Genomic DNA, 27,483 nt, shown 5'->3' with positions numbered 1-27,483 from the left:
TAAGTGACAGTCCTTTTCTGTTGTCTATGAAAACTGTGACTTACATTACATTTCATCAATAGGGCATTGAAGACACGATTTAGGCCCGCTGAAATGTAAAGGTTTTGATAGATGGATCTATCAATAGAAAGTGAGAGCCTCAGTTTAGAATTTAAAAACGTAAATTACAAATTTATGAAGTCAACTAGATTTTGACACTAATGAAATTGTGTCACAAATATGTATTCTATTATTGATTATTGTTAGCAGCATTAAGGTCACAACAAGAAGAAAAGTAACTTTCAGTTCAGTTCAGTTCAGTCGCTCAGTCGTGTCCGACTCCTTGCGACCCCATGAATCACAGCACGCCAGGCCTCCCTGTCCATCACCAACTCCCGCAGTTCACTCAAACTCACCTCCATCAAGTCGGTGATGCCATTCAGCCATCTCATTCTCTGTCATCCCCTTCTCCTCCCGCCCCCAATCCCTCCCAGCATCAGAGTCTTTTCCAGTGAGTCAACTCTTCGTATGAGGTGGCCAAAGTATCAAGAGTTTCAGCTTTAGTGTCAGTCCTTCCAATGAACACCCAGGATTGATCTTCTTTAGAATGGACTGGTTGGATCTCCTTGCAGTCCAAGGGACTCTCAAGAGTCTTCTCCAGCACCACAGTTCAAAAGCATCGATTCTTCAGCGATCAGCTTTCTTCACAGTCCAACTCTCACATCCATACATGACCACTGGAAAAACCAAAGCCTTGACTGGACGGACCTTTGTTGGCACAGTAATGTCTCTGCTTTTTAATATACTATCTAGGTTGGTCATAAGGAGATATCAAAATAAGGCCTGGTATAATTTTTCCTATAATAAAATGACTTGGAGGAAATTACATATTTTTCTTAAATACTAAGCAAGTGATATTATTTATATTACATTAGATTCTTAAGTGAAGATAATAATCTTAGGATCCAGTTCTATTCCATGGAAAAGTTCTTGGGAGATTAGTGAATACCTTTTAGGAAATGTTGAATCTCTGTAAAAAAAAAAAATCTGTCCACAGGAAGGAAAAGTCATCACTTCCTGCAAGTAGTAAAGCATACTTTATGGACTCTAAATGTGAAAGGTGAATGGACAAGTTTACTGCCCACTTAGTGTTTTGTGTCTGCTGCTTTCTAAAGCTGCACATAATGAAGAAAGGCAGGGCCTGTTAATAGGAATTGCCCCTCTGGGGCCACAGGTGAGGGTCGAAGGGAGCCATAGACTGAGAGGATGACGCCCAGTTAACACAGTTGGCAGGTGTTATGAACATGACAGCATTAACAACAAGAAAAGGCCCTCCAGAGCCTACTCATAAGACCACTAGAACAAAATGGCATCTACCGCAACAGAAAACCTCCCAAGACAGTGAAAGAGTACACGCTGCAGTCACATCTGACCTGCAGCTATGATGCAAGGTCTTCCTGGGCACCTAACACTCCCAGGGCCTTTTAGGGCCCATGATCCTACAAGACTGTGTCACACCAGAGTTGCCCATTCACTGATAGCTCTGCAATTGTGTGGACCCACACGTCCCTAAGAATCACTAAGAGACCTACACATTGCACCTAGTGAAAGTCCTTCATTTGGAAGATTAAATAATTATGTAATCTTCAAAAAAATACTTACTGAGCCTCTATTGGGTGATAGAGTTTATTGCCTCATAACCCAGAAAGACTAGTTATTTACTGAGCAACAACTGTGTGCCAGGCATGATGTTAAATCAATAGGATGAACATAGTCCCTGCCCTTTGGGAATTTTCCATCCACTGTGGAGATAGGCAATAATGGCACGTACACATAAGAGATTGTGTCAACTGCTTTAAGTACTAATGAGAAAACTAACCAGTATAGTATAAAGAGGATAGTAGGATGAAGGAGAAAGCTGAGGTCAGAACATGGATGATAAATTGTTCCAGGCCACTTTGGTGAGTTGTTGAGTAATTATTAAGCTCTTACTATTTATCAATGCTATTCTAGGCACACTGATAAACTAATGAAATCAAATAAAGTTCTTGACTTTATGGACCTAAATTTTAGTTCAGAGAAATAGGCAACAAATAAATGAGTAAATAAAATCGAGGTGGTATGAGAGGAAGAAGAGTCCAGGATGATTTCAGTTCAGTTCAGTTCAGTCACTCAGTCGTGTCCGACTCTCCGCGACCCCATGAATCACAGCACGCCAGGCCTCCCTGTCCATCACCAACTCCCGGAGTACACTCAAACTCATGTCCACAGAGTCGGTGATGCCATCCAGCCATCTCATTCTCCGTCGTCCCCTTCTCCTCCCGCCCCCAACCTTTCCCAGCATCAGAGTCTTTTCCAGTGAGTCAACTCGTCGCATGAGGTGGCCAAAGTATTGGAGTTTCAGCTTTAGCATCAGTCCCTCCAATGAACATCCAGGATTGATCTCCTTTAGAATGGACTGGTTGGATCTCCTTGCAGTATAAGGGACTCTCAAGAGTCTTCTCCAACACCACAGTTCAAAAGCATCGATTCTTCGGTGATCAGCTTTCTTCACAGTCCAACTCTCACATCCATACATGACCACGGGAAAAACCATTGCCTTGACTAGACGGACCTTGGTTGGCAAAGTAATGTCTCTGCTTTTTAATATACTATCAAGGTTGGTCATAACTTTCCTTCCAAGGAGCAAGCGTCTTTTAATTTCATGGCTGCAATCAGCATCCGCAGTGATTTTGGAGCCCAAAAAGACAAAGTCTGACACTGTTTCCACTGTTTTCCATCTATTTCCCATGAAGTGATGGGACCAGATGCCATGATCTTAGTTTTCTGAATGTTGAGCTTCAAGCCAACCTTTTCACTCTCCTCTTTCATCAAGAGGCCTTTGAGTTCCTCTTCACTTTCTGCCATAAGGGTGGTGTCATCTGCATATCTGAGGTTATTGATATTTCTCCCGGCAATCTTGATTCCAGCTTGTGCTTCTTCCAGCCCAGCGTTCCTCATGATGTACTCTGCATATAAGTTAAATAAGCAAGGTGACAATATACAACCTTGACGTACACCTTTTCCTATTTGGAACCAAGGTTTGACCAAAAGAAGGATGGAGTTACTCTTAACTGCTTTGGGGAGGACTAGAGATAAAGCATGTTTTGGAGAAAGATTGGGGTCTAGTTTTAAACATGTTAACTTGGTGGCGCTAGTGGTGAAGACTCCACCTGCTACTATAGGAGATGCAAGAGATGTGGGTTTGATCCTTGGGTCAGGAAGATCCCCTGGAGGAAGAAATGGCAACCCGCTCCCGTATTCTTGCCTGGAAAATTCCATGGACAGAGGGGCCTGGCGGGCTACAGTTCATGGGGTCATAAAGAGTCAGACACAACTGAGCAACTGAGCACACACACACAACTTTAAGGTGACTTTAGGCATCAGGGCAGAGATGGCAAATAAGCTGCTACAGTCTTCCAGCAGAAAACTGATATCCAGGAGGGAAGTATGAAATGGAAGTAGAAATGTCAGAACCGTGAATGTGCAGATGACAAAGCCATGAGACAAGAGTGAGTGTGGATAAGAAGTGTGAGGATTGAACTGCGGGTCACTCTACTGTGAAGATGTCAGAGAGATAAGGAGAAACTGGCAAAGGAGACTTAGAAGGACTGGTCAGTAAAATGGGAGGAAAGCCAAGAGGGTATGATGCCTTGAAAGCCAAGGAAAGACACTCTTTCCAGGAGGAAGTGATTGACTGTGTCAAATGCTGCTCACTGTACACAAGAAAGATGAGGCCTTAAATTGAGCATTGGATTTGGCAGCATGGAGATCATCAGTGTCTTTGTCAAGACCAGTTTCAGAGAAGGAGTCAAAGAGAGAATGAGACGGAAAGAAGTAGAGAGGCGTTTTGCCTTAAAGGAAAGCTAAGAAATGAGGTCATAGCTGCAGGGAGAAGTGGGTCAAGATTATTTTGGTTTGTGGAGATGGAAGAAATTACAGTATATTTGAATGCTGACAAGGATAATTCAGTAGGGAGGGAAATTATAATTATGCATAAAAGAGAAGAAACAACTGCTAGAGCAATATCCTAAAGTAGGCAAGAGGGTCTGGGATCTAGTGAACAATGAGGGGCCTGAATTTAGGTGGGAGCGCTTCCCTGGTGGCTCAGAGGTTAAAGCGTCTGCCTCCGATGCGGGAGACCCAGGTTTGATCCCTGGGTCGGGAAGATCCCCTGGAGAAGGAAATGGTAACCCACTCCATTATTCTTGCCTGGAGAATCCCATGGACGGAAAAGCCTGGTAGGCTACAGTCCACAGGGTCGCAAAGAGTCGGACACGACTGAGCGATGGAACGAACGAAGGATAGTTATCTCAGAAAGCGATCAGGAGTAACAGGAGGCAAGGCAGGATGCATGGACGGAGATGCAGATGGGTGGGTAGATGTGGTGGGAAGAACATCTGGAATGTCTCTTCTTATTATGTCCATTTTCCTGGCAAGATAGGAAGAAAATCATTAGCTGAGGGTAAGGAGGAGTGGGCTATTTAAAATCCGAAAAGATGATGCTGTTAAAGTGCTGCACTCAATATGTCAGCAAATTTGGAAAACTCAGCAATGACCACAGGACTGGAAAAAGTCAGTTTTCATTCCAATCCCAAAGAAAGGCAATGTCAAAGAATGTCCAAACTACCAAACAACTGGACTCATTTTACATGCTAGCAAGATAATGCTCAAAATCCTTCAAGCTAGGCTTCAACAGTATGTGAACCAAGAAATTCCAGATGTATAGCTGGATTTAGAAAAGGCAGAGGAAACAGAGATCAAATCACCAACATCCACTGAATCTTAGAAAAAGCAAGGTAATTCCAGAAAAACATCTATTTCTGCTTCATTGACTATGCTAAAACCTTTGCCTGGGTGTATGACAATAAACTGTGAAAAATTCTTAAAAGAGATGGGAATGCCAGACCACCTTACCGGCCTCCTGAGAAATCGGTATGTGGGTCAAGAAGCAACAGTTAGAATCAGAAATGGAACAATGGACTGGTTTAAAATTGAGAAAGGAGTATGTCAAGGCTGTATATTGTTATTCTGATTATTTAACTTATATGCAGAGTACATCATGCAAAATGCCAGGTTGGGTGAATCCCAAGTTGGAATCAAGGTTGCAGGGGACATATCAACAACCTCAGACATACAGATGATACAATCCTAATGGCAGAAATCAAAGAGGAACTAAAGAGCCTATTGATGAAGGTGAAAGAAGAGAGTAAAAAAGCTGGCTTAAAATTCAATATTCAAAAAACTAAGATCATGGTATCCAGTCCAATCACTTCATGGCAAATAGATGGTGGAGAAGTGGAAACAATGACAGATTTCATTTCCTTAGGCTCCAAAATCACTGCAGACAGTAATTGCAGTGAAGTTAAAAGATGCTTGCTCCTTGGAAGAAAAGCTGTAACAAACCTAGACAGCATATTAAAAAGCAGAGACATCACATTGCCGACAAAGGTCCATATAGTCAAAGCTATGGTTTGTCTAGTAGTCATGTACAGATGTAAGAGTTGGACCATAAGAAGGCTGAGCATCGAAGAGTTGACGATGTTGGAGAAGACTCTTGAGAGTCCCTTGGATAGCAAAATCAACCATCCAGTTCTAAAGGAAATTTACCTTGAATGTTCACTGGAAGGACTGATGCTGAAGCTGAAACTCCAATACTTTGGTCACCTGATGGGAAGAGTTGACTCATTGTAAAAGACCCTGATGCTTGAAAGATTGAGGGCAGGAAAAGAAGGGTGACGGAGGATGAGATGGTTGGATGGCATTACCAACTTGATGGACATGAATTTGAGCTAACTCTGGGGGATAGTGAAGGATGGGGAAGCCTGGCATGCTGCAGTCCATGGGGTCTCAATGAGTTGGATATGACTGAGCAACTGAACAAGAGTAATAGGAGGAGTTTAAGAGTTGGAGGGAGAAGGCATGAAGTGATTATCTCAGGAGAGGGAATGACTGGGCAATGCTGCAGGATTGCTAGTTACCCCTAAGACCCTTTTGAGTTCAGTGGTCATAAACTTAAGGCAGAACATTTCCAGTCTTGTCTTTTTTTCTTTCCCCCCAGTCATGTTCAGCAACACAGGGGTAAATTCAGGGTTGTATATGGTGGGAATTAGCTAGTGTAGGATTTGATTGGAGAGTACAAAACAAGAAGGGGTGGGGGAGGGAGGATTGCTTGTACATCAGGAATGGAATGATATATCAGGAATGCCAGCTGGGTAAGCAGCAAGTGAGTACACGTGGGAGGTGAAACAGACAGGGAAATGGCATTAAGGGCTGCTTGTCCTATCTGGGGACAAAGACTAATTTTTGAAGTAAGCTGGAATGATAGGAGGTGATGGTGGAGAGTGGAAATTTGTGATTGAGACTGTAAAGCGTTGTTAGGAATGACAAAGTCCAGAATATGGCTGTGAAAACGAGCGACTGAGGTCATGTGGGGGACAAGTACACTAAAGAGCAAGGGCATTACGGGACTAAGGTGCCAGGCAACTGGAAGTGTCCTCTACAGCAACATTGAAGTCACCAGGAATTATGACAAGAGTCGTATTGGAGAAAGTGACCGTGAGTTGGGACCTAAAATCTCCAAGAACAATTGGGAGCCACCTGAGGGTCTGTAGAAGCCTATTACAAGGAGAAGCAGTGGTTGGTTTAGCCAGACAGAGAGTAGTTTTATGGAAGAGGGAAGGAGAATGGTCTGTAAATAGAATTACAGGACACTCAGAACACTATTCTTTCCCTAAATGCCTTTATCTTCACTTAACTCCCATAAATCGTGGTCTTGCCCTAGAAAGAAAAGGGAAAATGGCTGGATTCTGCTCCCCACCAGATTCATAACCCATGATTTTTGTCAGCTGGGAACAACTACATGTGTTATAACACTTTGGGGTTTTTAGAGCTGAACAGACACATGTTTGTGTGAAATTCTGGAGGAAACACAGTGCACTGTTGAACGGTTTCAGCTCCAGAATCAGAGAATCCTAGGATCACATTCCCTTTCCCCCAGTTACTGTGTGGGCAAATCATTCAACCTGTTTTTTTCCCCCATGACCTCATTTGTTTAGTTGTTATCTGAATTAACAGTATCTACTTCGTTAGATTATAGCAACTATTAAAGGATAATCTAAGTTAAGGGCCTTGAATGTACTATGTTATTTGGTAAGTTTTACTATTGTTAATATTAACACTGTCATGTTTACCATTACTTGGCAAGGTTTACTTCGCAAAGTACATTCGTTCCCTAGATTGGGGATTGGTCCACTCAAGAAGTGTACTTGTAATTCAGACAGATGCCACCAGGGGGAGTAAGGGCCTGTTAGATTCCCACTTCAGTCACTTCAGTCGTGTCCGACTCCGTGTGACCCCCATAGACGGAAGCCCACCAGGCTCCCCCGTCCCTGGGATTCTCCAGGCAAGAACACTGGAGTGGGTTGCCACGGCCTAGCAGATTATGTGTCCTCTATTCAAGATTTAAGAGGAGACTTTACTTGTGACCTTGAGTAAACCATATAATCTTTTGCAGTTTAGCTTCTGAATCTGTAAACTGAGATTATTACAGCTTTCTTACCTAATTCAGGATTAAATGAAGAATCAAATGACAAGTATTAATTATGCTGTAAACTATATCATTTCTATAAATACAAGAATTTTTTATTACTAGTATTATTAATGTGTGTGAAGGCAATGGCAAGCCACTCCAGTACTCTTGCCTGGAAAATCCCATGGATGGAGGAGCCTGGTAGGCTGCAGTCCGTGGGGTCGCTAAGGGTCGGACACGACTGAGCGACTTCACTTTCACTTTTCACTTTCACACATTGGAGAAGGAAATGGCAACCCACTCCAGTGTTCTTGCCTGGAGAATCCCAAGGACGGGGGAGCCTGGTGGGCTTCCGTCTATGGGGTCACACAGAGTCGGACACGACTGAAATGACGCAGCAGCAGCAGCAGCAGTGCTCAGCCGTATCTGACTCTTTGCAACCCCAGGGACTGTAGCCCACCAGGCTCCTCTGTCCATGGAATTTCCCAGGCAAGAATAATAGAGTGGATTTCCATTTTCCCCTCCAGGGGATCTTCCCGACTCAGGTATTGAACCTGTGTCTCTTGTGTCTTCTGCATTGACAGGCAGATTCTTTACGACTGTAGCACCTGAGAAGCCCTAATACTAATATTTTATTCATCTTTTAATAAAATTTTCCTCAAAGGTCTGGCTAAACTGATATTTTTATAATTTGTGTCCATAAAATTTTGCCATTGTCCACATATGAAACTTTTATATAGATCTCAAATAGAAAAAGAAAGTCTCTAGAATGGCAATCTTGTAGCCTAACAGTTTAATAGAAAAAGACTATATGTCTAAGAATATGTTATTTCCTTTAAAATTATTACATGTTTAAGAAATATTAGCTATGCTTATAGGTTGCTGATTATTTTACATATATTAATATTATCTCTTAGATTTTTATAGTAGTATCCTATGGAGATAATTACTATAATTATCTTCATTTTTCAGAGAAGTTAAGACTCGAAGAGGTTAAGTTCTTGTCCAAGGTAAGCAACAGAGCCTATATTTGACCCTAGGCTGTTTGCCTCCAGAGCCTGTACTCCTAAAAACTTTGCAATTAAAGTGAGGGCTTTAAATGAAGCACTCTTGTCTTGAGCATCTTTAATTCATGTTTCAAGAGCCCAACTTTGTAGATCATTTTGGTGAAAAATGGGATTTGATGAAACCACAGTGAAGAAGCCTGCTATCTGTTCTTAACAGTATACAGTTATTGCTGCCTCTCAACTTGGTTTCTTTAGGCAAAATAAAGTCATTTCTTTTTATTTATTCTTGAAAACTTAATTTTCAGCTCTCAGGAGTACTATGTTTCTAGAGAAAGAGAGGAAAAGGAGCAAAGTATGAAAGAAGAATTGGAAGAATAGAATTATTAGACAGAGTAATGTGCAGCTGGACTTATTTCTATATACATGGTTTAATGTGAAGCAGATCCTAGCAGGTGATAGAAAAGGTTTGTTTGATGTTTTCTTTGCCTTTCTGCAAAATTTCCCCATCTATTCTTTCCTCCTCTGAACCTCAGATGTAGGAATCTCAATTAAACAATTTAGTATTTGACTTTGTGCTGTCTAGGTATTTCTCAGCTGCAAGATTGCCTAAAATTCTAAGATTTTAGAAAGTTAGAATTGAAAAACACATTGCACACCATTTTTGTCCAAGTTCCTCAGTTTCAAATGTGGAAATCAAGGCCTGGGTAATGCAAATGACTTGCCTAAGTTCACACAGCGAGTGAAGGGTGGGGCCAGAATTGTAAGGCAAGTCTGCTAGCTGTCAGATGAGGAGTTTGGATACTAGATCACACTGCCTCTTGCCTTCTAAATTAGACTTTTAGAAATCTCATCCGAATGTTCATCCTTGCATTCAGCTAATAGATGTTTACAGAATGTGTCCTACGTGTCACACACGTGCCAGGAACCAAGATACACAGAATAAACTAATGGTCCCATCTCTAGCAGATCAGGAGTGGAGACCAAGCATTCCCTTGAATAAACATCCTCACAGATGGCGAGCATTAACAGGTGTTACCCAGTTCTCCTCCCCAGACAGGGTGGAAGGTGAGGAGCATTCATATAGAGGGATGGATTTTAGCAATGCAAAAAGGATGGTATGGCATGCAAGTTAAGGAGGTGTGAGGACGAACTGGGATACCTGGAGGGAGGGAGCCTCTTGCGGAGTGGTGGGCAAAGAGGCTATGGAAATAGACCAGATTATGAAGGGCATGATATGGCATACTAGAAAGATAGACTAAGTTATGTGTGCATGTTAAGTCACTTCAGTTGTGTCCAACTCTATGCAATCCTATGGACTGCAACCTGCCAGTCTCCTCTGTCCTTGGAATTCTCCCAGCAAAAATACTGGAGTAGGTTGCCATGCCCTCCTCCAGGAGACTATGGTATAGGGAATGGTAAGTTACTGGTGGTTTTTAAGCAAAAGAATAATATACTCAGATAATAGTCTCTCTACTCTTCTTAAATCCTCACCTAGAGTCAGGCTGGTGCTGGGTAGATAATAACATGAACTTAATTGACTTAGAAACAAGATACAGTAGAAAATTTCCAATCACAAGTACACCTTCTCCTTCAGGGATTTCTGGAAAATAGCATGCTTTATTAATTAAAATTTAGCAGCATTTTTGGAAGAGCCATAATGCTTTATACATATGATGGTTGCTGTAGAAGTTTCAGTCTTTGAAATAAAGTAGTATATCATTTATTCTGTCTCTATTGTTTTTATATATTTTTATTGAGATATAATTCATGTACCATAAAATTTACCTTTTAAAAGTATACACTTTGGCATTTTTTATTTTAGTATATTCACAAAGCTGTGCAGTCATCACCACTAATTGTGGAGTGTTTTCACCCCTAAAGAAATATTATACCCATTAGAAGTCATTCCTATTCTCCCCTCCATCCCCCAGCCTCTGACTACCACTAATCTACTTTCTATAGATTTTCTTCCCCAAAGGATTGGCCTATTCTTGACTTTTCATATAAAAAGAATCATATAATCAATATCCCTTTGTGAATAGCTTCTCTCACTTAATGTTTTTAAGGTTTAGCCATGTACCATCATGGACTAGTACTTCATTCCTTTTTATGGAAGAATAATATTTTATTATAATATATACCACATTTTGTTTGGAGAAGGAACTGGCAACCTACTACAGTATTCTTGCCTGAAGAATTCCAAGGACAAAGGAGCTTGGAGGGTTAGAGTCCATGGGGGTGCAAAGAGTCGGACACAACTGAGTGACTAGCACACACACATTTTGTTATCCATTCATAAATTAATGGACATTTGAGTGGTTTCCCTTTTTGGCTATTATAATATTGCTGTGAATATTCATTATAAGTTTTTGTGTGGGCATGTGTTTTTTCTTGAGACGAGTTGATTCACTGGAAAAGACTCTGATGTTGGGAACGGTTGGGGGCGGGAGGAGAAGGGGACGACAGAGAATGAGATGGCTGGATGGCATCACCGACTCTATGGACATGAGTTTGGGTGAACTCTGGGAGTTGGTGATGGACAGGGAAGCCTGGTGTGCTGTGATTCATGGGGTCGCAGAGAGTCGGACACGACTGAGCGACTGAACTGAACTGAACTGAACTGAACTGAACTGAACTGATATCTAGGGCTGGAATTTCTGGGTCGTATGATAATTCTATATTTAACCTTTTGAGGAACTTCCAGGCTATTTTCCACAGCACCATTTTATGTTCCCACCAGCAACGGACAAGAACTTCAATTTCTACATATCCTCCATATCTGTATATACTGCTTAGATTCTATGTTTCCTTCTATGAATAGAGCCAAATAGTAGCATTCTTCAATATTTTTTAGAATATTTTTACAGTCTCCTTTTGTGAATCTAGCATAAACTGAGAGCCTTCACTTTTCATGAGCTTGTTCTGTGAAAAAAAAGTGAAAAACAGTGAATGTGTTAGTCACTCAGTCATGTCTGACTCTTTGCAACCCCATGACTGTAGCCCATCAGGCTCTTCTGCCCATTGTTTGGTAGATGTTTGTAAACTAACATTTTGTTTCATCTGTGATACTTAGTATTAAACCCTGCAGAAAATGTTGTAAAGCAAAATTTTATCAATGACACCAGTAAATTACAAGTCCCTGTCCTCTAGGCTGTATATTGTAACCCTGTTTATTTAATTTATATGCAGAGTACATAATGAGAAATGCTGGGCTGGATGAAGCACAGACTGGAATCAAGATTGCCGGGAGAAATATTAATAACCTCAGATTTGCAGATGACACCACCCTTATGGCAGAAAGTGAAGAACTAAAGAGCCTCTTAATGAAAGTGCAAGAGGAGAGTGAAAAAGTTGGCTTAAAACCCAACATTCAGAACACTAAGATCATGGCATCCGGTCCCGTCACTTCATGGGAAATAGATGGGGAAACAGTGACAGACTTTATTTTTTTTAGGCTCCAAAATCACTGCAGATGGTGACTGCAGCCATGAAATTAAAAGACGCTTGCTCCTTGGAAGAAAAGTTATGACCAACCTAGACAGCATATTAAAAAGCAGAAACATTACTTTGCCAATAAAGGTCTGTCTAGTCAAACCTATGGTTTTTCTAGCAGTTACGTATGGATGTGAGAGTTGGACTATAAAGAAAGCTGAGCGCTGAAGAATTGATGCTTTTGAACTGTGTTGTTGGAGAAGACTCTTGAGAGTCCCTTGGACTGCAAGGAGATCCAACCAGTCCATCCTAAAGGAAATCAGTCCTGAATATTCATTGCAAGGACTGATGCTGAAGCTGAAACTCCAATACTTTGGCCACCTGATGAGAAGAATTTGACTCATTGGAAAAGACCTTGATGCTGGAAAAGATTGAAGGTGGAGGGGAGGAGAATGGGACGACAGAGGATGAGATGGTTGGATGGCATCACTGACTCAATGGACATGAGTTTTGAGTAAACTCCATGAGTTGGTGATGGACAGGGAGGCCTAGCGTGCTGCAGTCCATGGGGTTGCAAAGAGTCAGACATGACTGAGCAATTGAACTGAACTGTCCTTATCTGGGGCCTTTTTCAGTGATAGAGACAAAGCCATTTATCTCAAATTTCAAAGAATCCGTAGCAAGAAAATAACATCGCAAGATGAGATCCCCAGAGAGGCCTGGCCAAGAGTTCTTCTTCTGCTTCTTTCCATAATAGTCCCCACTGTTTATTTACTGATTGAATTGTTGTGGTGGAAGACAGAGTGTTTGCTGCCCTGGGAGGGGGTTAGGAGATCAGCTGGGGTTCAGTGATAATAATAGAGGGAGTGGGTGCTGTGCCCTTATCACATTGTTGGAGGTACACCAACCTGAGGTGTAGAAGCCTACATGCTTCTCTCTGCCTGACTGCTTGTTTTGATCACTTTAGTGCACTCACCTGCCTTTAAACTGGAAATATCAGCCTAGGAGCAGTCCCTAACCAACAACTGATTACAAGAGTTGGTACGTGTATTGGTTTCCTCTTCATCAAATTACCACAAACTCAAATAAACACAAATGTATTATGGTTTTGAAGGTCAGAACTCTGTAACACAAGTCCAGTGGAACTAAATCAAGGTATTAGCAGGGCTGTGCTCCTCTTAGAATACCTAGGGGAGAATTGTCTCCTCACTTTTTCTAGCTTTTAAACTTCTTTGATTTGTGGCCTCAAATGGTCCTGGTCAACAGAACATGGGCATATTTGGGGGCCATAATTCTGCCTATCTCAGTGTAAAATGCCCCAATTCTACCACTCCTTGAGTGAGATGGCTCTGAGCATACATTCTGTACAGCTTCCAGGCTTTCCCAGCAGGGTTTTGCTGTAGCTATCCACATTAATTACTTGTTCATTAATATACCCTTTCCTGGTTTCCTTACATTTTCCTATTTCACTATATCTATTTCCTGGAATACTCTCCCAAATTCAAATACATATGGTTCCCAGCTTATGATTCTTCTACATTACAGTGGTGTGAAAGTGATATACATTCAGTAGAAATTGTATTTTGAATTTTGATCTTTTCCCAGGTTAGTGATATGTGGCATTTTCTCTTGATTTTGAGCAGCTTTAGTGAACTGCAACTCCTGGTCAACCACTCACAAGAATAAACAACCATTCCATACTCAGACAAGCACTGTTTTTCACTTCCAGTATCGTATTCACTACATTACAGAAGATATTCAGTACTTTATTATAAAATAGACTTTGTGTTGGATGATTTTGCCCAACTATAGGCCAAGTGTTGTAAATGCATCTAAGGTAAGCTAGGCTAATCTATGATGTTCAGTAGGTTAGATGTATGAAGTGTACTTTAAACTTGCAATGTTTTCAACTTATGATGGGTTTATTGGGACACAACCCCAAAGCAAATCAAGGAAGATCTATACTTGCATTCAAATCTCAGGGTCTTCTTCTTAGCTCAGCTGCTTAACATCTGTAAATGCTTAGAAGATTGAATCTTTGAGTACTCTAAAATGATGACAGTAAGTCAAAAGAACATGGGAGCCAACTTGAAGGAACTCCCACTATCCAAATCTAGATAGTAAATAATGATTATAAATGATCACAACCTATTGAATAAAGTAAGAATCCACCAGTCCACTGATAAACAATCAACAAACAAGTAAATAAAAAGGGAAAGTTCTTCCTTACAGCCAAATCCAACTGCCAAATGAAGAAGGGAAGATACAATCACCAAATTATTATTTGGCAAACATTATACTAATAACTGATTCAAGCAAGAAAGCTCAGTGGATGCTAAAACCAGGGAAAAAACAGGAGTTTACATAGTCTCAAAGCATTTCTCTACAAGATCATTACAAAGGGTAAAAGAATAGCTTGACAGTGGAGAAATCTGATAGCCATCACCTTAATCAAATTATTTAATTGGTCAATGGGACATATTTATGTGCCTTTCAATAGGATGCATTGAGAAGATCTCAGTGTATTCCTGCCAAAGCAGCATAACTTTAATCATGAAAAAAAGTGATAGAACCAAATTAAGGACAGTCTATAAAATAACTGGCCTGTCCTCTTAAAAAAAATGTCAATGTCATGGATTACAAAGTAAGATTTCAAGAACTATTCCAGAATAAAGGAGACTAAAAATACATGAAAACTAAATGAAATACATGATCTTGAGTTTTAATTTTTCTATAAAGAACATTATTAAGGCAACTGAAAAATCTGAATAAGGGTTTAGATAATAGTATTTTCTCAGTATTAATGGTCCTGATTTTATAACTTGTACTGAATTGATGCTTTTGAACTGTGGTGTTGGAGAAGACTCTTGAGAGTCCCTTGTACCGCAAGGAGATCCAACCAGTCCATTTTAAGGGTGATCGATCCTGGGTGTTCATTGGAAGGACTGATGCTGAAGCTGAAACTGCAATACTTTGGCCACCTCATGCGACGAGTTGACTCACTGGAAAAGACTCTGATGCTGGGAAAGGTTGGGGGCGGGAGGAGAAGGGGACGACCAAGAATGAGATGGCTGGATGGCATCACCGACTCTGTGGACATGAGTTTGAGTGAGCTCCGGGAGTTGGTGATGGATAGGGAGGCCTGGCGTGCTGTGATTCATGGGGTCGCGGAGAGTCGGACACGACTGAGCGACTGAACTGAACTGAACTGAACTGTGGTTATGTACAAGAATATTCTTACTTTTTGTGGTTAGACTACTTGAGGAATTTTCTTATTTTTAAGAAATGCACACTGAATTATTTAAAGATGAAGGAGTATCATATAAGAAACAAATAGTTCAGAAGAGAGAGACAGAGAGAATAAAACAAATGTAGTAAAATGTTACCATTTGGTGTATCTGGGTAAAAAGTATCTGGGAATTTTTTTGTTACTATTTTTGTAGCTTTTGTGTATGTCTTAATTGTGGCAAAAATTTAAAATGTAAAAAGTATTAAGCATTTCAGTAATGGAGTCATTGCCCAGCTCACCTACAGATTGTTGCTTGATATGTGATAAATAGCATGTCCTTGACCTTCTTAAGCCACATTATCTCTTCACTGTGTCCCAGGGATGTGTTGACTATTGAGTAGAGTTTCTAATATCTGCAATAGAGCACTGGATTGAGAACCGAGAAACTGGAATCTGAGTTCTGACTAGATAGCTATACAATCTTTGATAAGTTATTTTACTTTTCTTGGTTTCAAACCATGTCTGGAATCTTACAGATTTTTAACTATTCTTTGATTCTACTTCAACCCTTTTAGACTCTCATTTACGATTCTTTAACGTTCTTTGGTTATTTGAATAACTGGATCTTTTCCTCTGGATGTAGGATTCATGATGACGTTGCCTTATAATAAATTCCACTGGATGTGGCAACTGTGATTCACATCAAAGAAATTCCCAATGGAAGGTTATTATTTGTTGTTGTTGTTGTTGTAAAAGAGGGAAAAAACCAGGCAAAATATTCAAGAAAATTATTCAGTCTGTGATTCCACTTTTAGATTTCTCACATAGGAAATTTTATAAGTTTAGGTAATCAAACTTCATATGAATGACTACTGGGAGCAATTTTCTTGGTGGAACAAATTAGCCCTTTTTGCTGAGTTAGTTTGAGCTGGTTTATTTCCAGAACTTCCAGCCATGTGTGAGTTCCTAAGTTACGCTGAAGGGATGCACAGCCTAGTGGAAACAGCTAGGAACAGGGGAGTTGAGCTCAGTTACTGCATCAGCCTTCAACTGCTTTGCTCCTTGGTATTTTGCTGGCAGAAGTTCTCTAGTTATTGCCCTTCCTCTTTTTTTAAAGAAAAGGTAATGAGGCTTGAACTTCTCTCTCTTGCCTCTCAGAAGTGCTGCAGTGATGAATGGAAATGCCATTTGCAAACTGCTGTGCATCCTTTTCTAGGGAGACATTTAACTAACAAAGCATCCTCATCACTGTACAGTCAGCTCTTGCTGCAGTGCCAGCACCCAGGGTATGGCATCCTCTCACATTAGCATGATCTACAGTGTACTGTACATAGCCATGCTGGGGGAAAGGAACAGACCAACCTCTTTGTCCCACACCCGTTATTTTTATTCAGTGCTTTCGTTTTCTTCATAAGACTTGTCATAAGCTGCAATTAATTCACTAATTATTTACCGTCTCGCCGGTTGCCCGTCAGAAACAGAAAAGTTCAAGGCATGCAGGAACCAAGCCTGCTTTGTTCTTCTTGTGTCCCCAGCACCCAGCACAATGCCTGACAAAAAGCAGGGGCTCAATAAAGACCTATTAGTGATGAAACGAATGAACTATATAAACTGTGATCTAATCTTCCTGTTCCTTTATGACAGTATTTGACCACATTTGCCAAGATGCTTAATAACTGCTCATGAGCTTTCAAATTCCGATAACCAAATAGGCAATTTCCCATGAATGTGATTTTAAAGATACCAATTATGAACAAGAAATAAATAAGCTGACATGTGATAGTGAACATGTGGGTCTGTCTTTTATCAGTGGGAACTTCCTAAGGAGCTTTATTATACATGTCTGGTAGCACTGAAATAGGCAATTCACCAAATAGATTCTTTTTAAATTTGAAAAGTAATTTGCTTATCTCTTTACTTTTCTGGTGAAGACCTCTCACATTTTGTTTCATTTAAATTGCTTAAAAAGTGCATCTTTTTTGGTCAGTTTTTAAAATCTAAACAGCTCACAATACTGAGGCAGAAAGGAGGTCAGGAGATAGTAGGAATATGCACTGAGATGAATCATTTGCCCTAGATAATCTCCAACCTGTGTACTACTTCTCTAATGATTTATTTTTGTTTCTATACAGCTTTAAAAGTTGAGGCAATATGTGTGTTAAACCTTCCACCAGCCACCCGTGAGGCTTTGAGGCACCCGTCTCTCTACCTCCTTTGTTCTGGTGCCCAAAGTTTGATGACCTAGAGACATAAATGAAATGAGGGTGGGGAGGGATGGAAACTCTCACAGACTGCTTCAGTTCCTTAATGGTTGTCAAGCTCGGGAAAGACCCTTTGTTCTTGAATGCTGTACTTTTTAATTTTTTCCCCACTCTATATAAGTTCTGGGGGTGTTTTGTGTGTGTGTATTTTGGACCCTTGATCTGTGGTTATTAATCTCTTTACCTTCCTAAAGAATGACATTGATTATGTCATTATTGTTCAAACCCTTCACCAGTTCCCTAACACTTGAAGAATAAAGTCTTAAGCATTCACTCTGCGCTTAAGTGTTTTACAGACAAATTCTAGAATAGTGTTGTGGTTGTGAGCATAGATTCTGGGATTAAATATCTGATTCTGCCTCTTGGATGACCTTGGGCAAATTGCTTAATCTTTCTAAACCTCCTGTTTTCTCATGGAGCAAACAGTGGAAACTGTCTCATGGGGGTTGTTTTGAAGATTCATTAAAATTATGCATAAAAGGGCTCACTCTTATGCCAACAACATAAAGGCTCAACAGAAGGTTGTTATTTTTACCACCTCTTTCTCCCCTGATCCAGCAAACTGGACTAATTACTGCTGAAAGCACTATTGCGAGTACCCCATAACTTATATTTTCTTGGAGACTTCTTCTGCCTCATGCTTTTGCTCACTGCTTCTCCTCTTTCCTGAGTTCAAATGTAATTCATTCTCTGGTATCCTCTCACAGAGTTGCTTCCTAGATAGGCAACACTGCTTCCACAAAAGTAATTCCTCTTTTCCTGCTTCCCACATTTCTAAATGACCTCTCTCTTCTTTATATCCCCTTGACATTTTTTATATCCCCCTGAGGTGAAAGTGGCAGCCACTTGAGTCAAGGATGCTCTCCAAGACTCCCACTGGGTGAGATCTGGAGCAGGTTTTTCCTTCACCCATATCTTAATGTCAGTCCTCCCCAATAGGTTGCTCAGCCTTAACTCATAGACACAACTACTCTGTGATCGTGTCCAGCACTCAGCAGATGCCCAATAAAGGAAAGGATCTGTGTGGAGTGAAAGGAACTCTCTGAGGATACCATGCGTATCATTCCATCTGAAGACCTCATTTCATCCTACATTGAAATTCCCTAGAAAGCATGTATAGCGAGATTTGAAGAGCCTTTGAGCTTTGAGCCTGGGGAGGATTTGGTGACATATCAGATGTATTTTTTAGCTCAGGAATATAAGTTGGGCTTGGGGATTATACATGTGAAGCTCTCTATGACAGCTGTCATTTTCACTCATAGTTCAGGTTAAAAATGATTGTATGGAAAAGACAATGCTTTGTTATTTGAACAGACATAGATGGATTATTTCTGTCTTGTTATCTTCTTCCTTCACAAGATGGTAGAAAAAAGATGAAGTCCCCTAAATTTTGAAAATAAGATTTCTTTTCAGGAATAGAATTGGCCTTGGGTTAAGGGTGCTGCCTGTAGTTTTACTCAGCACTATTGGTATGGAGAAGGTTTTGAAGCAAAAACAAAAGGAATTTCCCACATATATTATAGGAACTAAAAGCAAGACTTTGGATGCAATCTCAAAAATGACAGCATGATCTCTGTTCATTTCCAAGGCAAACCATTCAATATCACAGTAATCCAACTCCAAGCCCCAACCAGTAATGCTGAAGAAGCTGAAGTTGAATGGTTCTATGAAGGCCTACAAGACCTTCTAGAAGTAACACCCAAAAAAGAGGTCCTTTTCATTATAGGGGGCTGGAATGCAAAAGTAGGAAGTCAAGAAATACCAGGAATAACAGGCAAGTTTGACCGTGGCATACAGAATGAAACAGGGCAAAGGCCAATAGAGTTTTTCCAAGAGAACGCACTGGTATAGCAAACACCCTCTTCCAACAACACAAGAGAAGACCCTACACATGGACATCATCAAATGGTCAATACCAAAATCAGATTGATTATATTCTTTGCAGAAGAAGATGGAGAAGCTCTATACAGTTAGCAAAAACAAGACTGGGAGCTGACTGTGGCTCAGAGCATGAACTCCTTGCCAAATTCAGACTTAAGTTGAAGAAAGTAGGGAAAACCACTAGACCATTCATGTATGACCTAAATCAAATCCCTTACAATTATACAGTGGAACTGGCAAATAGATTCAAGGGATTAGATCTGATAGAGTGCCTGAAGAACTATGGACAGAGGTTTGTGACATTGTACAGGAGGCAGTGATCAAGACCATCCCCAAGAAAAATAAATGCAAAAAGGCAAAATGGTTGACAAATAGCTTACAAATAGCTGTGAAAAGAAGAGAAGTAAAAGGCAAAGAAGAAAAGGAAAGAAATACCTATTTGAATGCAGAGTTCCAAAGAAAAGCAAGGAGAAATAAGAAAGCCTTCCTCAGTGATCAATGAAAGAAATAGAAGAAAACAATAGAATGGGAAAGACTAGAGATCTCTTCAAGGAAATTAGAGATACCAAGGGAACATTTCATGCAAAGATGGGCTCGATAAAGGACAGAAATGGTAGGGACCTAACAGAAGCAGAAGATATTAAGAAGAGGTGACAAGAATACACAGAAGAACTGTACAAAAAAGATTTTCATGACCCAGATAATCACAATGGTATGATCACTCACCTAGAGCAAGACATCCTGGAATGCAAGGTCAAGTGGGCCTTAGGAGCACTATGAACAAAGCTGGTGGAGGTGATGGAATTCCAGTTCAGATCCCAAAAGATGATGCTGTGAAAGTGTTGCACTCAACATGCCAGCAAATGTGGAAAACTCAGCAGTGGCCACAGGACTGGAAAAGGTCAGTTTTCATTCCAATCTCAAAGAAAGGCAATGCCAAAGAATGCTCAAACTACCACACAATTGCACTCATCTCACACATGAGCAAAGTAATGCTCATAATTTTCTAAGCCAGGCTTCAGCTGGATGTGAAACATGAAATTCCAGATGTTCAAGTAGGATTTAGAAAAGGCAGAGGAACCAGAGATCAAATTGCCAACATCCGTTGGATAATTGAAAAAGCAAGAGTTTCAGAAAAACATCTATTTCTGTTTTATTGACTATGCCAAAGCCTTTGACTGTATTACGACAAACTGTGGAAAATTCTGAAAGAGATGGGAATACCAGACCGCCTGACTTGCCTACTGATAAATATGTATGCAGGTCAAGAAGCAACAGTTAGAACTGGACATGGAACAACAGACTTGTTCCAAATTGGAAAAGGAGTATGTCAAGGCTGTGTATTGTCACCCTGCTTATTTAATTTATACGCAGAGTACATCATGAGAAACGCTGGGCTGGATGAAGCACAAGCTGGAATCAAGATTTCTGGGAGAAATATCAATAACCTCAGATACACAGATGACACCACCCTTATAGCAGAAAGTGAGGAAGAACTAAAGAGCCTCTTGAAAGTGAAAGAGGAGAGTGAAAAAGTTGGCTTAAAGCTCAAAATTCAGAAAAATAAGATCATGGCATATGGTCCCAGCACTTCATGGCAAATAGATGGGGAAACAGTGAGAGACTTTATTTTGGGGGGCTCCAAAATCACCGCAGATGGTGATTAAAACAATTAATGCCAAGAAATTAAAAGACACTTGCTCCTTGGAGGAAAAGTTGTGACCAACCTAGATGCATATTAAAAAGCAAAGACATTACTTTACCAACAAAGGCCTGTCTTGTCAAAGCTGGACCTACTTTTCTAGGTCCAACTAGAAGTTCTCTTCACTCCCCAAGGGAAAAATCAAGTGAGAGAGGGGGTTAGAAGTGACTGTAGAAATGTCAGACCACTTTGCCTAGAGAAAATGAAGAAAATGGGAGGGGAAAGGAGACTGACTCACAAAAGATCTATTTAAAAGGCTCTTTTTTTTTTTTCCAGCAAATTTTGTCCTTTGTCTGCTCCTGCCATGGTTACATGGTACAGAGCTTTTAGGGAGGTGGACATCTCTCAGCTCTCTGTCCTTAGATAGTTGTCTGTCTACATTGTCCCCATTTTTTTTTTTTTTTGCATTTCTACAGTGGCTGCATTGCAAGGCTTTTTTTCCCAGTTCTTCTCTAGTGGCATTACTCTCCCCAAAACTCTTCTCCAGCTTTGCAATTAGTAGTTGTGAAACATGAGATACAGTGAATATAAATTTCTGTTTGTCTTCAAAGCACAAGGTTTTATGAGAAAAACAAAAACAAAAGGGTGGCTGTGCTATTTTCAACAAAGCTTCTATAACTGCGGAATTAGGAAGGTTTACTCCAGCGAATTAAACAGAATATGTATTCATCTGCATGGGGAGTGTCTGAGGCTCTCAAATTCACTGATTGCTGCTATATGCCCAGACAGTGTAAGCTGCTGTGTGGTGTGTTCAGGAAAACCCAACAATCCTGGGTCACCACAAGTGGCTCAGTCCAAGCAGATGTTTTAGGTTGCATGATACCCACAGACTTGGGTTGAAGTTAACGCAAAATTTCCCAGTCCTCAATACTGGAAAAAAAAAAAAACAGGAAGAGCAATCTGTTCCCCAAATCAACCAAATGCACAGCTTGCTCCCTGTAGCAGTCCAAAAATCTATTACCAGGCAAAAGAAAATCTAACTGGGAAGATGAATCTGTTTCTAGAAAAAACTTATTATTCACTCAAAAGTCAAAATTGTGAATGAATTCATTCATTCAACAAATCACTATTGACTTCTGGATTGCCCAGTGTTTTTCATTGTCTACAGAACTGCTTGTCTCAATTTATATACCTAATGGGAGGTTAACTATAAATTGCACTGTCTGCCTGGGGAATGAAGATGATTCCCAATGACTGGAATGAAAATATCTGTAGAATGGTTATTTGAATCTTTCTTCAGAGAGAGACCGATACTTCAGAGAATGAGTTGATGGAAGGTATAAACAGGCTTGGACAGATCTCCCAACTGGAAAAAAAAATACTGCTAAATATTATGTCCACTAATATACCTTTTAAGAGCAGAATTAGGAAAAAGAAACTTCTCTGGAAATCTCATATGAATAGATTCTAGATTCAGAAGTATTTTATATTAGGTTACAGTACAGTGTTTCTGATCTGTTTTACTTTGGGGAACAAAAAGAGTGTTGCAGTGTGTGAGTTTGGAGGTAGGTGTGTTCTTTATTGCTATTGCCAGCCTTAGGCCTAGTTTAATACATTAAAAAATCAGATATTTTTGGAACCAGAAATGTTTGTATTTAGTGGGTAAAGAGCAAGTTGAACAGAGAATTTTTGTGCTTTATAATCCCACATAATCAGTTTCTGTTTTCCAAACATGTACTTCCTATTTCCTTGACACCAGGATCACTGAAGGAAACTTGAACTAATTGCAGGCCTCTGATGGTAGCAATTAGGGCAATCTCTCATCTGTGTAATGCTTGGGTTTTACCTGTTTCCACAGTTGAGACTCCACGTTGAGGCCCCAGGGATTGGGAGGTTTTATCAGGTTGTTCCTGCAAGCTTCTCCTATCTCCCCAGGAAAGCCCTCCTCCAGGGATTGTGTGGAAAGGCTAAAAGGAATTAAACTGGGGACAAAGCTCCTTCTGGAGCCGGTTCCCTCCTTGTATTACTCAGCCTCACCTTCTCATCCTTGCACAAAAACTATTCTACCTCAGCTTCCTGTTGAGTTACTCTGTATTTTCAGTAGCCCTTTCCTCATCACCAGAGTGCCTCCAGAACCCCCAGCTTCTCTGAGAAGGCTTCTTCCAGGCCACGGGACACTCTGTGATCATGGGTCTTCGATCCCTTCACCCAGGCCGCCTCTCTCTGATTGCTGGCTTGTTGAATGCTCACCTCATCTTCTAAATCTGAGCTTAAGTAATGAGATATGATGTCTGAATTCCTCAGCTGACCAGAGTTCTTTTTTCCTGTGCTTTCATGCAACCATTTGATCCTCTTGGTGGCCGAGCTCATACTGGGTGACCGCGTATGTGGATGTTCATCTTCCTTTGTGACTGTGCCCTGGAAAGCATGGGCACAGGATGCTTATTTTTATGCCCCTAGTGCTTGAGAGAGGTAAAATGCTCCCAAGAAAAGGAATTTTTCAATCACCGGATATCCATAATCACTGGATTATACAGACTTTAACAACAGGCTTTCCATGAGAATTTAATAAATAATATGAGAAGATGCTCATTTTTTTTTTGCATGAAGAAAAAAAAAAATACAAGACCATATATACCAGGATTCTAAACTCTATATTCATGAAGATGCATATTTTAATAATTGTTGTATATATACATATATAAATATACACACAGAAGGGGAAAATGATTAGAAGAAAGTATACCAAAATCTCACTTGGTTATTTTGATAAACTATTTTTTCTTACTATTTTTCTCCAGATACTCTATAATGAATGTATGTTACTGTTATAATCGAAGGAAAAAAATACCATTTAAAAATGAATGGCAAGTAGGACTATCTTAAGATGTCATGGGCACATCTAAGGCAGTTAGAATAAAATTTGGTGAAACAGAGCACTGTTATGTCATATTCTAATCAGAGGAAAAATAATACAGGAGCATACATTTTTAGTTACTGTTCATCGTGGCCTTCTTTTATAGTTTCATCAGTAGAACAGGAGGTAAACCAATTTTCTTCTTATAAGATATAAAGTAATGTATTTTTAAATTGAAGTCTATTGAGATCACAAAGATATGGGATTTATTATAGAACTCTTCACTTAACGGGTCCCCTGGGAGTTTATCTTCCCTTTCCTCCCCCATGGCCTCTCTTCCCTCACCCCTTGAATGATTTACAAGAAAGTTAAGATTAGATTCAGAGAAGGCAATGGCAACCCACTCCAGTACTCTTGCCTGGGAAATCCCATGGGCGGAGGAGCCTGGTAGGCTTCAGTCCATGGGGTTGCAAAGAGTCGGACACAACTGAGCAACTACACTTTCGCTTTTCACTTTCATGCTTTAGAGAAGAAAATGGCAACTTACTCCAGTGTTCTTGCCTGGAGAATCCCAGGGACGGGGGAGCCTGGTGGGCTGATGTCGCACAGAGTCGGACATGATTGAGCAACTGAGCTGAACTAAGATTAGATTACGCAAGCATCTCTATGTTCTCTGTGCTCTGAATGATGTGGCATAGCTTTAAAAGGCAGATCAGAGAAATGATTAAACTGTGAGACTAACCTTAACAGTTACAAAAGAAAAAGAATGAGGCAGCGTTTTTCTTCTTACCAGAAGTCTGTGGCATTAATCCCATGTTTATACAGCTTTTGTGGGAAGGTCCTTTCAAGATCCTCACAAGGTCATGAAACCTACCCCTTTTCTTGCTCCTCACTCTCAGGGAAGAACCAAATCAATCAAGCGAAGGAGCTGGCCAGCCCAGTCCTCTGGGTGTCTTTTAGCTGCAAACACAGTTCAGTGGTCAGTCATGGGCTTTAGAGTCTCAAAGCCAGGGCTGAAATCTTGGCTTCAGATCTGACTTCAAATTAAGACTGATGAACTGAGGCTCAGCTTCTCCATGTGAAAAATAAGGATATACGCATTTCATAAAAATAACCACTTCATGAAACTGTAAGATTATATGAGATAATATGGGTCAAGTGATTAGTACAATATCTGGAGCATAATGCTCAGTTTATGGCAAAATATGGCATCTACTTCAAGTTCTACCCCTACCCATCACCCCCTGCCTTTTTTTTTTCAATTGTTTTTTTCTTCTTCAGCCTCAGTGTCTTCCATCTGACTGTATGGATTTACTATCACAAATAGTCCTTGACTTCTTCCTCTTTCTGGCTTAATGTTATTTCTGTATACTGATCTCAAGTTTGGGTCTTAAATTAGATCCCTGTACTCTGAGGCCTCAATGCTGGGCAGTGCCTCCTTTTGCTCCATTTTCCCTTCCGTCTCAAGTGCCAAATTGGCTTTTGGGCTCAGTGTTCTACACTCCTGGTCCCGATATAGCTTGCAGACCATTTTATAATGGAAACACTGCAAGTTTTATTTATATAAATCTTGAGTTGAAGTTCTCCTTCTTAGAAGCTGTATGATTTCAGGTAAATTGCTTGCATCTTTGAGGCTGAGTATTCATTTTTCTCCTCTCTAGTGGAGGACAATGCTACCTGCCCTGTACCCACTCCCTGGGGGAGAAGGGTCAGTTAAAAGGATTAAATGTAAATAATTCACATGAAGCTTCTAGCAGAGGGCTATATACAGAAAAAAAAAAAAATGTTTTTCCCTCCTTCTTCCTTCATAAGTCACCACTGTAAGTGTGGATTTCTTCCCTGCAGGGCCATCCTGTCTTGTTTGTATTAGTGAGACATGCTAAGGCGCAGACTGACGCATTAAAATGCTGCTTAATTCAGGGCAGTCCGCTAATTAGGAATTCATGACCATTTTATCAGGGCCCAGGCTGAAATTTACCTTGTCAATTTAATCTTATGGGAGAGAGAAAGGAAGGCCAAGGGGCAAAGCGGAGGACTGCGTGGCCTGACCCACTCTGTACCCAGAGCTGCTTTCATGAAAGGAGTGAAACTGGCTTTGCTTCATATTAAGTAACATACAACTGACAAAACTCGAGTATGTCTTGAGGGCTATCACATTTATTAAAAACAAGAAATCAAGACATCCTTTTAATGTCTTTCAGCCTCTGGATACTTTTTTCCCCTGGGGAACAGAGAAATCCCTGAATAAAAAGATCTCACCAACTCCATAAACTTGGTGGTTATACAAAACCCATTTTTTTCCAAGTATGTCAGACACACCCTTCCAGTTATAGGAATTCCACATTTCCCTCTTTAAGGTTCAGAGCTAAAGACTGAGTTTGTTACTAACTTTACATACACCTTCCATGATTTTCTGCTAAGGAAAGGAGGCGCTTGGAATTTCTTCCACAGAATCTTTAAAATTTTCTGAGCATGTAACGGAGAGGTTATAGGAGAATTGAAGGTTAGAATTAAAGTTAAGCCTCATGTGAACATACTTTTGATGGGTATCTCAGAAATCCCTAGCACAAAGCTTTAGAGGGGAAGAGAGAAGAACTTTAAGATACAAAGTTTACAGAGTCATCTCCCATGAATTCTCTGGTATGTGCTTTCTCTGCCTTCTTCCACGTGCTTGTGACCTCCAGCCTCTCACCTTTGGTAGATGCTCCCCCCTCTACCTTAGAAGGGTGTCAGGTGGATGTGGAGGAGACTGGAAGTGAAGGGCCCCATCCTGGTCACCCACTTACAGAACTGAAAGGCATCAGGCAAAAGGAGAAGGGAGCAGCAGAGGAGGAGATGGTTAGATAGCATAACCAGGTCAATGGATATGAACCTGAGCAAACTCCAAGAGATAGTGGAGGACAGAAGAGCCTGGCATCCTGCAGTCCATGGGGTTGCAAAGACTTGGACACGAGTTAGTGACTGAACAACAGCAAATGAACCTTGGTTGTCTTTTCTATAAAATTGTGAAGAATAAATATCCAGTTTATCAGGACTATTTTGGAGATTAAATTAAATCCTCAAATTATCAGGATCTGTAATACGGAACAGTAGCCTGAAATATCCTAATGGTGAAATGACTGGGAAATGCTATGTACTACACATTAGTATCATCAAGGGTCTGGGGAGCTCAATACTAGACATCCATTTCGTTCTCTCAACCTGTGCTGGGCAATGATGAATAAGCAGGTACAAAAACAAAGCATGCCCTTGCTATCTCCTTATTCTTACCACGTACCCTAAGTTCCTGACTTGGAGTACAGAGTGAAGGAGCTGGTATCACTGCAAGGGGGGCAGAGCAGAGAGATCTTGCCAACACCAGATTAGATCAAGTCCTGCAGGGATTCTAGGTCAAAATCATTCCGGAGCTCTGGATGAATGGTGATTGTCAAAGTCTTGTAAGAAACATTTCCCCTGCAGGTAATCCCTTATGCATAACAAAAAAAAAAAAAAAAAGGTCTATTTGCCAGCAGGGTGAGAGTGACAGAACTTAGGTGAAGAAAGCATTTTTCAGTTGTATTTAGAATGCATCAGAGGTAGTTAAACTCCCCTTTTCAATGAATAGAAAGGCAGAAAGTATGGTTTT

At 40.5% G+C, this 27,483-nt stretch overlaps 1 protein-coding gene across 1 annotated transcript in view; it reads right to left on the bottom strand.

The window, feature by feature from the left end:
- Window positions 1–2,930: 2,930 nt before the first annotated feature.
- LRRN1 (leucine rich repeat neuronal 1) overlaps window positions 2,931–27,483 on the bottom strand; it is a 29,912-nt gene continuing 5,359 nt past the window's right edge. Inside the window, exon 2 of the mRNA XM_088831714.1 lies at window positions 2,931–2,987. The gene's annotated coding sequence lies outside the window, so the exon portion shown is untranslated. The remainder of the gene's footprint in view (window positions 2,988–27,483) is intronic.

Source organism: Moschus berezovskii, chromosome 24 (genome assembly GCF_049115385.1).
Source record: "Moschus berezovskii isolate FMDL1 chromosome 24, NW_MosBer_1.0, whole genome shotgun sequence".
NCBI classification, from domain to species: Eukaryota; Metazoa; Chordata; class Mammalia; order Artiodactyla; family Moschidae; genus Moschus; species Moschus berezovskii.
This window is presented reverse-complemented; position numbering and strand designations above follow the sequence as displayed.